Source organism: Monodelphis domestica, chromosome 1 (genome assembly GCF_027887165.1).
Source record: "Monodelphis domestica isolate mMonDom1 chromosome 1, mMonDom1.pri, whole genome shotgun sequence".
Lineage (NCBI taxonomy): Eukaryota > Metazoa > Chordata > Mammalia > Didelphimorphia > Didelphidae > Monodelphis > Monodelphis domestica.
This window is the reverse complement of record NC_077227.1, coordinates 118,534,565-118,547,979: the sequence shown is the minus strand read 5'-3', so window position 1 is coordinate 118,547,979 and position 13,415 is coordinate 118,534,565. Positions and strand designations below refer to the sequence as shown.

Genomic DNA, 13,415 nt, shown 5'->3' with positions numbered 1-13,415 from the left:
AACTGTCCCTATTAGCCAAAATAAAAATAGTTTTTTTCCTCTTTTCCCCAGTAATGAAATGAATATTTAAAATTCCTTTTCACCTATTAATCAAGTCTGGATTGCTTAATATAGGACTACTAGCTTCTGATTTCAAACTATTTCCTATCTCCTTATTTATTCAATATAACCTCCTGCGTCTAATTTATAAGGTCATCATTCATAATTGACTCCAACCCTACTTACTTTCCTACTTGTCCTTTTCAAATAATCTCTGCTGCATTGGTGTTAATCACCTGTATTCATTTCTACTGTGTTATGCTCATTTCCTACTCCTATGTTTTTTAACCATGTTCCCCTTCTCCTAGACTATACACTAGCCTCTTCTGCAATTCACTTATCCTCATTTTTCACATCCTTTAGTCTTCCCAGAGTTGAACCAATCTTGTCCAACTTATATCATCTACACAGAAATTCCTTCTGAAACATACCTAACAAATCATTGAGACTTCCAGTGATGGGGAACTCATTATCATATGAAAAAGCCCATTTCACTTTTGGCCAACTCTATTTAAAAGAAGTCTTCCTTAAACTGAGCTTATTTTCTACTTCACATTAGTGGTAGTTCTTTTCTCTGCTGCCAAAGAGAACAAGTCTATTCCTTCTTCCACATGACAAGCCATTCAAATACTTGAAGGAAGCTATGATGTAGCCCCCATAGTTTCTCCAAAATCAACATTCCCATTTCTTTCAACCTGTCCTCTATTGGAATAGTTTCCAATACTCCCATAATTCTGGTCACTCTACTTTAATTCACTCCAATTTGTCAGTCCTCCCTAAAATGAGACATTAATAGTCCAAATGTGAGCACTAATATTCTAGAGGCTATCTGATCAGTGGATTTTCACCGTCACCTCCTTTGTCTTGGACAGTATGCCTGTCAATGCATCCAAATATCATGTTAGCTTTAATCTCAACATATCACACTGATGATTCTTTAAGATTACAATCCCTTTTAACTCCCTTCTTCCCTGAATTTTTACAGCATTGGCAGTATATAAACAATTCAGCATACAATTGTACAATACCTTTTATGAGAAGTGTCTTTACACTATATCCTGTAGTTCAGGAGAGAGAAACCAACAGCTATACCATCCCTGCAAAAGCAAGGAGAATTTAGGTCCATGGCCAATGATACCAAAGTAGAAAGTAGGAAAAAGAAACACAGGTTCAAACCTAATTGAGCAAAAATCGTACATTTCCTGAAAAGAATGAATAAAGACAACCAGTTTCCTCGTTCTCCTTACCACTGCTGTTTTGTTCCCTCAAATTGTTAAGTTTACAGTTAATCCCATGGCTTCATAGCTTTAGAGCTGCATAGGAACTTAAAAAAGGAAATCAAATCCAAGCCCCTAATCTTTCAGACAAGGGAACTAAGGCAGAGAACTTTAAATAGCTTGCCCTGGGTCACAAAGTTAGTTAAGTGTCTAAGGCACAATCTGAACCTACCTCCAATTCTAGTTCTCTAGCCCCTTACCAACAATCTGACCTTTTGATGCATGTGATGAATACAGAAAAGCATGAAAAGGTTTATATAATCTGAAGCCCATTGAAATTAGCAGGGTTAATAAAACTATATATATATATATATATATATATATATATATATATATATACACACACACACACACACACACACATATATATATAAAATGTATACAACAATCAGAAGTGAAGGATCTGGAAGAAGAGACATGAGTACATATCCCTATTTCACTCCTTTGGCGAGCTGGGAAACCCACATATAACGCATTGTATATGTGTTATATAGAACAACTAGGTATTGACTGATTTTGCCAATTTTTTCTTCCTTAGAAAAAATAATACTTTTTACAATGTATGTCTCACTGGGGCATGATGCTGATAGAAATTCTGGTGATATACAAAAGGTTTCAATAAAAAGATGAGTTCAACCATTCTAAAAAGCCATTTGTAAGTACTCAAAGTATCTAAAATATCTATAACTTATAACCCAGAGGTCCCACTGCTAGAAATAGACCCCAAGGATGTCAAAGACAGAAAAAAGATGCCATAAATACCAACATTTTTCTAGAAGTATATTGTATGGTAGGAAAGAATGGAAACAAAGTAGACACCCAATCAAATTGGGAGTTGTTAAACAAATTGTGACATATGAATACAAGAGACTATTACTGTGATATAAGAAATGATGATTGATTTATAAAGATAGGCATTTATATGTCTATCTTTATAAAAAATTATATATAAATTATATATATAAATATAAAAAATATAAAATAAAAAAATTTATAAAGATAGACATGAAACGATTTATACAAACTGATACAGTGAGGTGAGCAACACTAGGAACTCAATATACAAATTACTACAATAATGTAAGTGGAAAAAAATAGAATAATAAAACAATGAAAGCTGAATGCTATTAGGTATAAATGGATGTTTTCTTAAAATGATATGAAACATCTACCTAAACCATCAGCAAATATCTGTAATGGGGAGAAGCTAGAAGCCTGGTTTCTTATTATTATCACCAATATTATTTAACATAGTATTAGAAATGCTAGAATTAACAATAAGAGAAGAAAAAGAAATGGAAGGAATCAGAATGGGTAAAGAGATACTAAAACTATCTATTTGATGATGACATGATAGTAAAAATTTGACTAAAAATTTAATTGAAATTATCAATAATTTTAGTGAAGTAGCAGGATATAAAATAAATCCACATAAATCATCAGAATTTGTATACATTACTGACAAAGTTCTATAAGAAGAGGTAAAGATATTCCATTTAAAATAGAAAAAAATATATATATATATACATAGATAAGACTATAGATAGAATAAAATGCCTGGGAGTATACCTGTCAAAACAAACCCAGGAACTACATAAGCATAATTATAAAACACTTTTTGCACAAATAAAATCAAATCTAAATATTTGGATACATATTATTCATGGACGGGCAGAGCCAATATAATTAAAATGGCAATCCTAGCTAAACTAATCTACCTATATTCAATGCCTTCCCAATTAAATTATCAAAAAATTATTTTACTGTTAGAAAAAATAATAAAATTCAATTGGAAGAATAAAAGAAATTTATAAGAATAATAGCCATCTTCCAATTATAAATGGACAAAAGATATGAACAGACAATTTTTTAATAAAGAAACCAAAGTCACCTATAGGTTACTAGATTGAAGAAATGCAAACTGAAACAACTCTGAAATACCACCCCATACCCATCAGATTGGCTAAAATGACAAAAGGACAAAGTGACAAATGTTGGAGGATCTATGGAAAAATGGGAAAAACCACTGTTGGGGGTCCTGTGAAAGGATCCAACTATTTTGGAAAACAATTTTGAATTACGCCCAGAGTTATAAAATTTGTATACTCTTAGACCCAGAAATACTATTGCTGGATCTGTTTCACAAGATCAGTGAAAGAAGAAAAGAATCCATATGCTTCCAAAACATTTCTAACAGCTTTCTTTGTGGCAGTAAAGAACTAGAAACTATTGGGATGCCCATCAATTGGGGAATGGCTGAACAAATTATGATAAATGATTGTGATGGAAAAGTACTGTGCCATAAGAAACAATAAACAGACTGATTTAAAAAAAAAAACTTGGAAAGAACTGTATGAGATAGTGAACAGTGAAACACGTAGAACCAGGAGATCATTATACAGAGTAACAGAATTAATGCTGAAAGAATAAACTGTAAATGTCACCTCCAAAAAATGAGCAAAAAAGGAAAATATGAAAGACTTATATGTACATGTTTGGGAAACAGGAGGGTAAGGAGGGGCTGAGATACTAGTGGACAGGATTCATCATGCACATATGAAGAAAAGTAAGCTAAATTACATAGATTTGTGATTTTATTTGTATACTATCTTCTTTTTCTCTGTGTATGGAAAGGATTATTTCATTTGGTTTTATAAAATTTGGAATAAAAATAAAATTTAAAAACTGAATGCTATGAAATTATAATAACAAAACAGCTCCAAAGAAGAGCTCACTCTGTACTACTCTGCAGAGGGGGTAAGACTATGGATATAGAATATTGCATAATATCATACTTTTTTACTATGTTGATTAATTTTGCTAAACTTTTCTTTTTTCTCTTTTTTATTCTTTTTATAAAGGATGGTTGAGAAGATTATATTTATTATAATCCTTTTATTATAAGAGAGTAGTGGAAGAAATAAATATAGTAAGAAATGTAGGCAGTGTAAAATCAAAAGGTTTCAACAATTTATTTTTAAAAAGAAAATGATGAGTAACTGTGAAAGTGTAAGGGTTACTGTTGGAATTTTTATTATATACTTTTTTGATAATTAAATCTTCTATTTATAGTAAACTTGGCAGATAGACTATATAGCTGAAAAAAAATCCAACTGCCACATAGTAAGTTTATTATTAATGTTATTCCAGTTGTTACAGATGTGACTGTGGTTAGCAAGCATTTGCTGAGTTTCTTGGGGTTAAGGGAAATTCTCATAATTTATGTCTCTGAAGGTGTGATGTCCTGCCCTGGAGACCTTCAGGAAAAGTGTTTAGTATTGCAAAGTGTTAAGAAAGAGAAAAATAATTTCTTAGCAAAACATTGCCCAAATGCAGGGTGATAGGAAATAAAAATACAATGGTTAATTCAAGAAAGATTAAGATAAGTCATTTTAGGAATTTCCTTCAAAACCTGAATTTTTAACCACTTGAAGTTTTTTCTTCTGCTTCTTTTCATGAAAAGTTAACAGTATTAATAAAGGAAAATGAAAAAAAATCATATGAATAAGACATCTAACTAGAAAGTTACAAATGAAATACATGCCTGATTTAGTTATTAGAATCCATATCTTTTATGATAGGAATAGTCCACATTTATCTAGTACTTTACAGTTTCAAAAGCATTTTTGTAAAAACTGTGTGTGACAGAGGCAAGCTATGTAATCAATAAATAAACAAGATTATGTCTGTTATGTGTCAACTACTGTGTTAGGTGCTAGGAAAACAAAAACAAAAATGAGACAATTCCTGCCCTCAAGAGTTTACATTCCAATTTAGGAAGCAAGTACATAAAGAATGTCTGTGAAATAAAGACAAGGATTGTTTTGGAAAAGACAGCACTAGCAACTTCAAGGATCAGGAAAGGTAAAGTCTAAATTGCAATGGAGCTGGGTTTTGAAGGAAACCAGGGACTCTAAGATGAGGTGAGGAGGGAGAGCATTACAGAATTGGAGAATAGTGCAAAGACATGGAAGTGGGAGATTACACATCATACATTAAAAACTACAAGTAGGCCAGGATGGCTGGACCACAGCACAAGTGAAACAGAATTATGTGCAAAAAGTCTGGAAGGTAAAAAGCAGTTATGTTGTGAAAAATGTATATGCCTGACAGAAGTTTATATTTGATCCTAGGGGTGACAAGGAAACACTAGAGTTAATTGAGTAGTGAAGTGAAATAGTCAGACCATTCCTTCATGAAAATTACTTTAGCACCTGTGGATAGGATCGTTTGAAGCAGAGATCAAATAAGGGGCTATTTAAGCAAGAGATGATGAAGGTCTCGACTAGGAGAATGACTGTGTGAGTCCACAAAATAAGACATGTTATGAAGACAAGCTTTGGCAACTGGATTATAGGGTAAAAGAGAGTAAAGAATAGAAGATGTCACCAGGGGCAAACCTGGGCACTTAAAAGAACAAAAATACCATCGGATACCACTGAAACAAGAGAACAAATCAACAAAAACCATCAAGAGTAAGAGAGAAATTTGGGAAAGGAGTTGGTGTGGAGGGGAAAATGCCTTTTTTTTGGCAAGCTGAGTTTGATGTACTTGTACGGCACTTAGTTTGAAATGTCCTAACAGCAGTTTGTGATACGGAAATGAAAGGCAATGGATTAGGTCTGGGTATATATATAGATCTGTACAGCAATAATTTGCATAACATCCATGAAATGAATACAAGAACTATTTTACAAAGGAGAGCACTACTAGGTAGAACTGTCCCCCCCAAAAAAAAGGTTAGGTTGCACTCAAACCAAATTTTAAAGAAAACCAAGGGGGAGCTGAGTGGCTCAGTGGATTGAGAGCTAGGCCTAGAGATGGGAGGGCCTAGGTTCACAAATCTGAACTCAGACACTTCCCAGCTGTAGGACCCTGGGCAAGCCACTTAACCCCATTGCCTAACCCTTACCACTCTTCTGCCTTGAAATTGAATCAATACCAAGGGGGAGAGAGGAGAGAGAGAGAAGAAAAGAGAAAAGAAGAAGAGGAGGAGGAAAAAGGGAAGGAGAGGAAGAAAGGGGAGGGAATTTTAAAAAATTGTTTCAACGTGTTATTGGAGGGAAAAAAAATTTAAAGGCATAACCATGCTCTTCAGGTACTAATCCAAGAACGCTACCCATTTCCTTGCATATGTCTCTCCCAACTCTATGCCTTTTCATTGACTATCCCCTATTCCTGGAATGCTCTATCTCCTTACCTTTTTGCATTCTGGTTTCCTTAAAGACTTGATTCAAATACCATCTCCTTTTTTTAAAAACCTTAGACAAACTCCTACTTTAAAATCAATACTAAGAGTGGGTTCTTGTCCCAAAAGTTGGGATCTTTGGGTTTATCAAACACTAACTTGCTGAGGTCATTTACCCCAAGTCTACTACATTGATCTATCTACCCTTCTGTCTCTTAGTCAGTACCATATTTTTTTTTGTGCTCACAGCTGTATAGTACAATTTAAGATCTGGTACTGCTAGACTCCCATCCTTCACACTTTTTTTATTAGTTCCCTTGATGTTCTTGATCTTTTGTTCAAGATCAAGTGCTTGGGATCTTGAACTGCTAGGAGAATTGGAAAACAGTATGGGAGAAATTAGGTTTAGATCAACATCTCACAACCTATACCAAGATAAATTCAGAATGGATAAATGACTTAAATATAAAGAAGGAAATTATAAGTAATCTTGATGAACATAAAATAGTATACCTGTCAGATCTATGGGAAAGGAAAAAATTTGAGACCAGGCAAGAGATAAGAGAATATTACAAAATGTAAAATGAATAATTTTGATTACATTAAATTAAAAGGTTTCTGTAGAAACAAAGCTAATGCAACCAAAATTAGAAGGGAAACAACAAATTGGGGGAAAAAATCTTTGTAACAAAAACCTCTGACAAAGGTCTAATTTCTCAAATTTAAGAGGAGCTAAATCAATTGTACAAAAAAATCAAGCCATTCCCTAATTGATTAATGGGCAAAGGACACGAATAGGCAGTTTTCACACAATGAAATCAAAACTATCAATAAACACATGAAAAAGTGTTCTAAATCTCTCAAAATTAGAGAAATGCAAATCAAAACAACTCTAAGGTATCACCTTATACCTTGCAGACTGGCCAATATGGCAGCAAAGGAAAGTGATAAATATTGGAGGGGATGTGGCAAAATTGGGACACTAAAATTGCTGGTGGAATTGTGAACTGATCCAACCTTTCTGGAAGACAATTTGGAACACTGACCAAAGGGCTTTAAAAGACTGCCTTCCCTTTGATCCAGCCATAGCACTGCTGAGTTTATACCCCAAAGAGATAATAAGGAAAAATACATGCACAAAAATATTTATAGCTGCGCTCTTTGTAATATCAAAAAACTGGAAAATATCCATTGATTGGGGAATGGCTGAACAAATTGTGGTATCTGTTGGTGATGGAATACTATTGTGCTAAAAGGAATAATGGACTGGAAGAGGAATTCCATGTAATTGGAAAGACCTCCAGGAACTGATGCAGAGCAAAAGGAGCAGAACCAAGAGAACATTGTACACAGAGACTGATACACTGTGGTACAATCAAATGTAATGGACTTCTCTACTAGCAGCAATGCAATGATCTAGGACAATTCTGAGGGACTTATAAGAAAGAATGCTATCCACATCCAGGGAAAGAACTGTGGGAGTAGAAACCCATAAGAAAAACATATGACTGATCACATGGGATATGATTGGGGATGTTGACTTTCAATGATCACTCTATTGCAAATATTAACTTTTTTATTACATGAACTGATGCAGAGTTAAAAAAGCAGAATTGGAAGAACATTGTACATAGTAACAGTGATATTGTATGATGATCAACTGTAAAAAGTTAGTTTCTCTCAGGAATGCAATGATCTAGGACAATTCTGAAGGACTTATAACAAGAAATGCTGTCCCAGAGAAAAAACTGCTAGAATCAGATGGGTGTAGATCTGTATTTACAGTTTTAGTTGGGGGTTATGGTCTTGTATGAGTGTGCTCTTACAACAATGATCAATATGGAAGTGTGTTTTACATGATAATACATGTATGGCCCAGAACAAATTGCTTCCAAGTAGGAAGAGGGTATGTTGAAAATTATTATCACATGTAATTGGAAAAAGAAAATAGCTTTGAATCTATTATTATTATTATTACAGAGGGTCAGCCTTGGAGTCAGGAAGTCAAGGAAGATGATGATCACAGCTGGTTATTTACATGAAATTTTAAGGTTTGCAAGGGGCTTTGCCAATATCATCTCATTTTATCCTTAAAATAACCCTGAAAGGTGGGTGCTATCATTAACCTCATTTTACATATGAAAAAACTGTGGCAGAGAGAAGTAAAGTGATTTATCTGAAGTCAAATAGCTACTAAGTGTCCCAGGCCAGATTTTAACTTAGTTCTCCATGACTACTGATCAGGTACTGACTCTTGAAATCAGTACCTACTAACTGCAGGTGCTTCATGCTTCAGGTAAAGACTGGATTAGATCCCTTAAAGTCCTCTCCCTATTTAAGATTCCATAATTAGCCAAAGAAGAGACATAAACAAAATCAACCCCAAACCACCCTTCCCGGTGGGCCTATAAAAAAAAACCTGCATAAGTCTACATCTGCACATTTTCACCACTGGGTGGCGTTCAAGCATCAGAAAGAATATGTTTTGTTTCTACAATTAGTTACTTTTGGAGGCTGAAGAAATGTATTTAGGTAATAGGGTTTGAAATTTAGGGATTTTTCAGGCAGCACTGGATGAGTGGTTTAATGAAAGATAAGTAGTATCCAAAATACACGTCAAACTACTAGAAGAAAATCCTGCATGCTTTTACAGGGGCTGGTCTGTGGCATACATGGGGAACTGATGTTGGTTAAATTTCATTTATATGCTTGTCTATCAGGAGGGCCAACTCCCTGCAACATGCCTGGTAAATTTCACTGTACAGCCTGGGGGCAGGAGACCCCTGCCCCATGGAACCAGTAAACCCCAAGGTCACATTGTAGAGAAGGGGGAATGCAGGGGCTTCGATCATAGACCTCTCAGTGGCTCATGAGGGCCAGGGAATAATATATGGAAAACCAGGACATCCTGATAAAGTCTGTTTTACAGGATAAAACTGCTCTGCCCAGAGCCCAGAAGGGGGCTGCATTGCCAGCTCAGCTACTACTCTGCCTCTGAGCCTCTCCCCTTCGCCCTATGCTCACCATCTCCTGATGATCCCCCAGAGGCCTGGTATTGGCCCCTGCTTAACAAATTGCCTCATGTTCTATGTCCAATGGCACCTAAAGGCAGTCAAACTTTTGCTCTTGCTGTCTCACTACCCTCCTGTGCCCACCAAAGGTGAGTTAAGGGTTTGACTCATACACACAAGAAAAGTAGGAATTGCAGTGAGGTAAACTAAGTCATTGACTAGAAAACCTGTTTTTCCCTGGGGAAAGTAGAAATCAGAACTGAGCTTTCCTGTGAAGGTCAGTCAGCTCAGAACCAAAACAACATACATCAGGATCCATGAGAAAGTAACTCCCTTTCTATCAAGCAGCCAGGCTAGGATAAGATATACAATGGAATGTCCTGTACCCCAAGCGACTGACAAATATAGCTTCTAGACAATAAGGTTTGCTTGCTCCATCAAGGTTATGTCTCATTAATTGTTTGCTTTGTATCTTGCACACTATAAAAACTGCACTGTCATTTCAATTGGTGCAACATTCATTATGAAGGTTTGCCCTGGCCAGTAATAAATAAATATTGGTTCCATTAATTTGAACTTCTGGGTGTCTGGACTCACTTTATGAAGTGCACCACTTCACAACTAATTACTACTAAATAAAAGAAATCTTCACTTCCAGGTACAATAGATTAATTTGTCATCTAATATGCAAGCTAGATTATCTCATAGCAAAAAAAAAAAAGCAAGGTGCATTACTATTCATCAAAAAGCAGTTTAAGTCACACTCAAGTGCTGATTCTAAAAAATATCTGCCTCAAATCCTCTGGAGAATTCTGTCTACTACCCCAATGACTGTAATTGCCAGATTTGATTGCAAGTCGTGCGTAACTCAAGGCCAAAAAAAAATTACAAAGAGTCCAGTGATGTTGACAATGCAGTAAACAACCATCAGAATAAAATGTACTGCCTATTTCTTTGGAGAGTCTAGGAGGAAGGGGGTGGGGGCTAATGTTAAGTTCTTTTGTTCCAAATGACCTTGCTATCTTCTCCATAATTATATTGCACTTTATGCAGCAGGCCTTAAAACTTTCACAGGTACATTTTAAATTTGTCATGTGCATTTATATTTAAGGTAAACATCCCAAAAATTGTCCTGTAAAATAAAGAATCCTAGGACTAAAAGCTGTAAGGGACCTGAGACCACCTGAGGTCACCTAGTCTAACCCCCTTGTTTTAAAGAAAAGCAAGTTGAGGCTCTGGGAAATTAAGGAACTTGCCCAAAGTCACACATAAGAATCAGAGGTGGGATCTGACCCAAGACCTGGAAACTCAAAGAGTCCTTCTTTCCTTGCCTTCCTCTCATCATAGTTCCCCATTTGGGGATGAAAAATATTAACAGCAATATCAGGTCATTTAGGTGAATCCAGTTTGATTTTTGGTATGTTAGATTTTGTTAAAGTGGAACACAGTTATATGACCTAACTCAAATATAATTGAAGCACATTATTTTTATTCCATTATTATCCTTGCTTTATATATAGAATCTTCCTAGAGAATTACTCATGCTCAATCTGAGACTGCCAATGACTTCTCCCAAGACACCATAAGAATACCTACCAATTCTACAAGAGTGCTGCACTTTAGTGCCTGCACAAGTGTCACTGGCCCATTTATACCAACTGGTCAGACCAGGGTACTCAATAATTTCATTTTGAAAAAGTGTGAAACAAGGTAGAGACAACATATTTTAAAAACACTTAACTTTTATTTTTAAAACGCTTGTTTGTAGCCCAATCTCAACAGAGCTAACTGAAACAAAACAATGATACCTAGCTAGATCCTTAATTTAAATTAAATACCCAGGGGTTGAGTTTGCAAAACAACAGGATTTTTGAAGAATCCCCTACTGTGCTGGAGAGACCAAGTAGGAGAGAGAATACTTACAGTATAGTGATAGTGTTTCTAGGTAAAATAGTTGGCAAAAATCTAATTAGGCACCTGGAATTACAACTTGCATCACTATTGCAATATGTGCATTCTTTAACAATGCACACAAATAACATCCATAATCAAACTAACAAGCACAAAACTACCTAACCAGAAATCAGTTCCATTAATGTACTCAACTATCAATTAGCTTCATTAATAATGAAAGAAAACTATAGGGTAGCAAAAGGGAAAGTATAATCCAAAAATCATTTATCTTTGACTTTGCAACACAGTTTAAGGCCACACACAAAGACTGGATCTTAAACCTAGGAAAGGAAGCTGAGTTCAGATCTCAGCATTTCAGATCTCTATCACCCTCTGCCTTTGGAATATCTCCTTTTGGATGTTATACCATCATCTCACAGCTGGTCTATCTAAAATTACACTTTATACCACAAAATTGGCCAATTCTCTCAATCTATCTTTTTATGTCAGTCATACCTTCCAGAGTGTAAATTTGTCTTTGATTTCTTCCTCTCATGTCCCCCAAATCCAACTACTATTCCTCCTCCAAAATCTTTCTAACATCTGTCCATTTCTTTCTATCTCACTATAACCATACTAGGGACCTACTATGTACTTTAGTACAGAGAACTTCTGGATGAGGAAATTCTACTGTAGGTCAATACCTTCTTTACAACTTCACCCAAGCCTACACAGAATTTGAAATCAGATCTTCTAGTTCAAAGGCCATCCACTATACTATACTGCCTCTTACTTCTGGGGGAAAATACCACTCACCTAATTAAGGAGAAATAATGTCCCAACTGGTCCCCCTGCCCCCATCCTCTCTCCCTTCCAATCTATACCTATACTGCTGCCTGACCCATTTCTCTCAAATGTGGCCTAAATAACATAATTCCCAGGCTCATCAACTTCCCAAAATATCTCTCCATAAGATAAAGTCATAACTCCTCAGTTTGGCTGCCAGGGGCCCCTAAAATCTGCATCCACTTTTAGTTTACTAGAAACTAGGCAACTTAATCTATTAAGAGCCAGGCCCATATATGAGAGGTCCTGGATTTAAATCAGGTCTCAGATACATCCTAACTGTGTGACCATGAGAAAGTCACTTAACCCCCACTGTCTATCCCTTACTTGGAACCAAATCTATACTGGAACACAGTATAGATTCAAAGAGGAAAGGGGAGGGGAGGGGGAGACAGAGAGAGAAAGAGAGAATGAGAGAAAGAGAGAAAGAAAGAGAGAGAGAGAGAGAGAAAGAAAGAGAGAGAGAGAGAGAGAAAGAAAGAAAGAAAGAAAGAAAGAAAGAAAGAAAGAAAGAAAGAAAGAAAGAAAGAAAGAAAGAGAGAGAGAGAGAGAGAGAGAGAGAGAGAGAGAGAGAGAGAGAGAGAGAGAGAAAGAAAGAAAGAAAGAAAGAAAGAAAGAAAGAAAGAAAGAAAGAAAGAAAGAAAGAAAGAAAGAAAGAAAGAAAGAAAGAAAGAAAGAAAGAAAGAAAGAAAGAAAGAAAGAAAGAAAGAAAGAAAGAAAGAAAGAAAGAAAGAAAGAAAGAAAGAAAGAAAGAAAGAAAGAAAGAATCTTAAGACTGGGCTAACAGAAAATGTTACTTCCTAAGCACAAGAAGTCTTTCTTAAAACTTTACAAGTACAGCTCAAATACCAAGTTGCCTACCTCATTCAAAAGCTTTAACTGCAATGAACCCAACAAAATGCAACTCCCAAAAAATCTCGTGGGTGAAAGATTTGTATAAAACACTGAGCCTGTTCACATAACATTATTACCAGTGTCATGGATGATGTCCTGATCTGAATCCAAACAAAGGCCTCCCTATTAGTATTGAAATTTTTCAAAAGTATATGACACTTTTAAAAAGTCATCTCAATGAAATCTGTAAAAATAGGAAAGAGCTTGGTCTGACAACACTTAGAAAAATAAGAAGGAAAAAAAGTGCAGATTGTCTAAGACATGTAG

General features: G+C 35.5%; 1 protein-coding gene across 16 annotated transcripts in view; it reads right to left on the bottom strand.

The window, feature by feature from the left end:
- SH3GL3 (SH3 domain containing GRB2 like 3, endophilin A3) overlaps positions 1 to 13,415 on the bottom strand; it is a 162,026-nt gene that overhangs the window by 98,937 nt on the left and 49,674 nt on the right. For 2 of the 16 annotated variants that reach the window (XM_056805819.1, XM_056805854.1), the window contains exon 1: positions 1,068 to 1,136. The exons of the other annotated variants lie outside the window; for them this stretch is intronic. The gene's annotated coding sequence lies outside the window, so the exon portion shown is untranslated. Of the gene's footprint in view, positions 1 to 1,067; positions 1,137 to 13,415 lie in introns of those variants that run through there. 16 annotated transcript variants of the gene reach the window in all.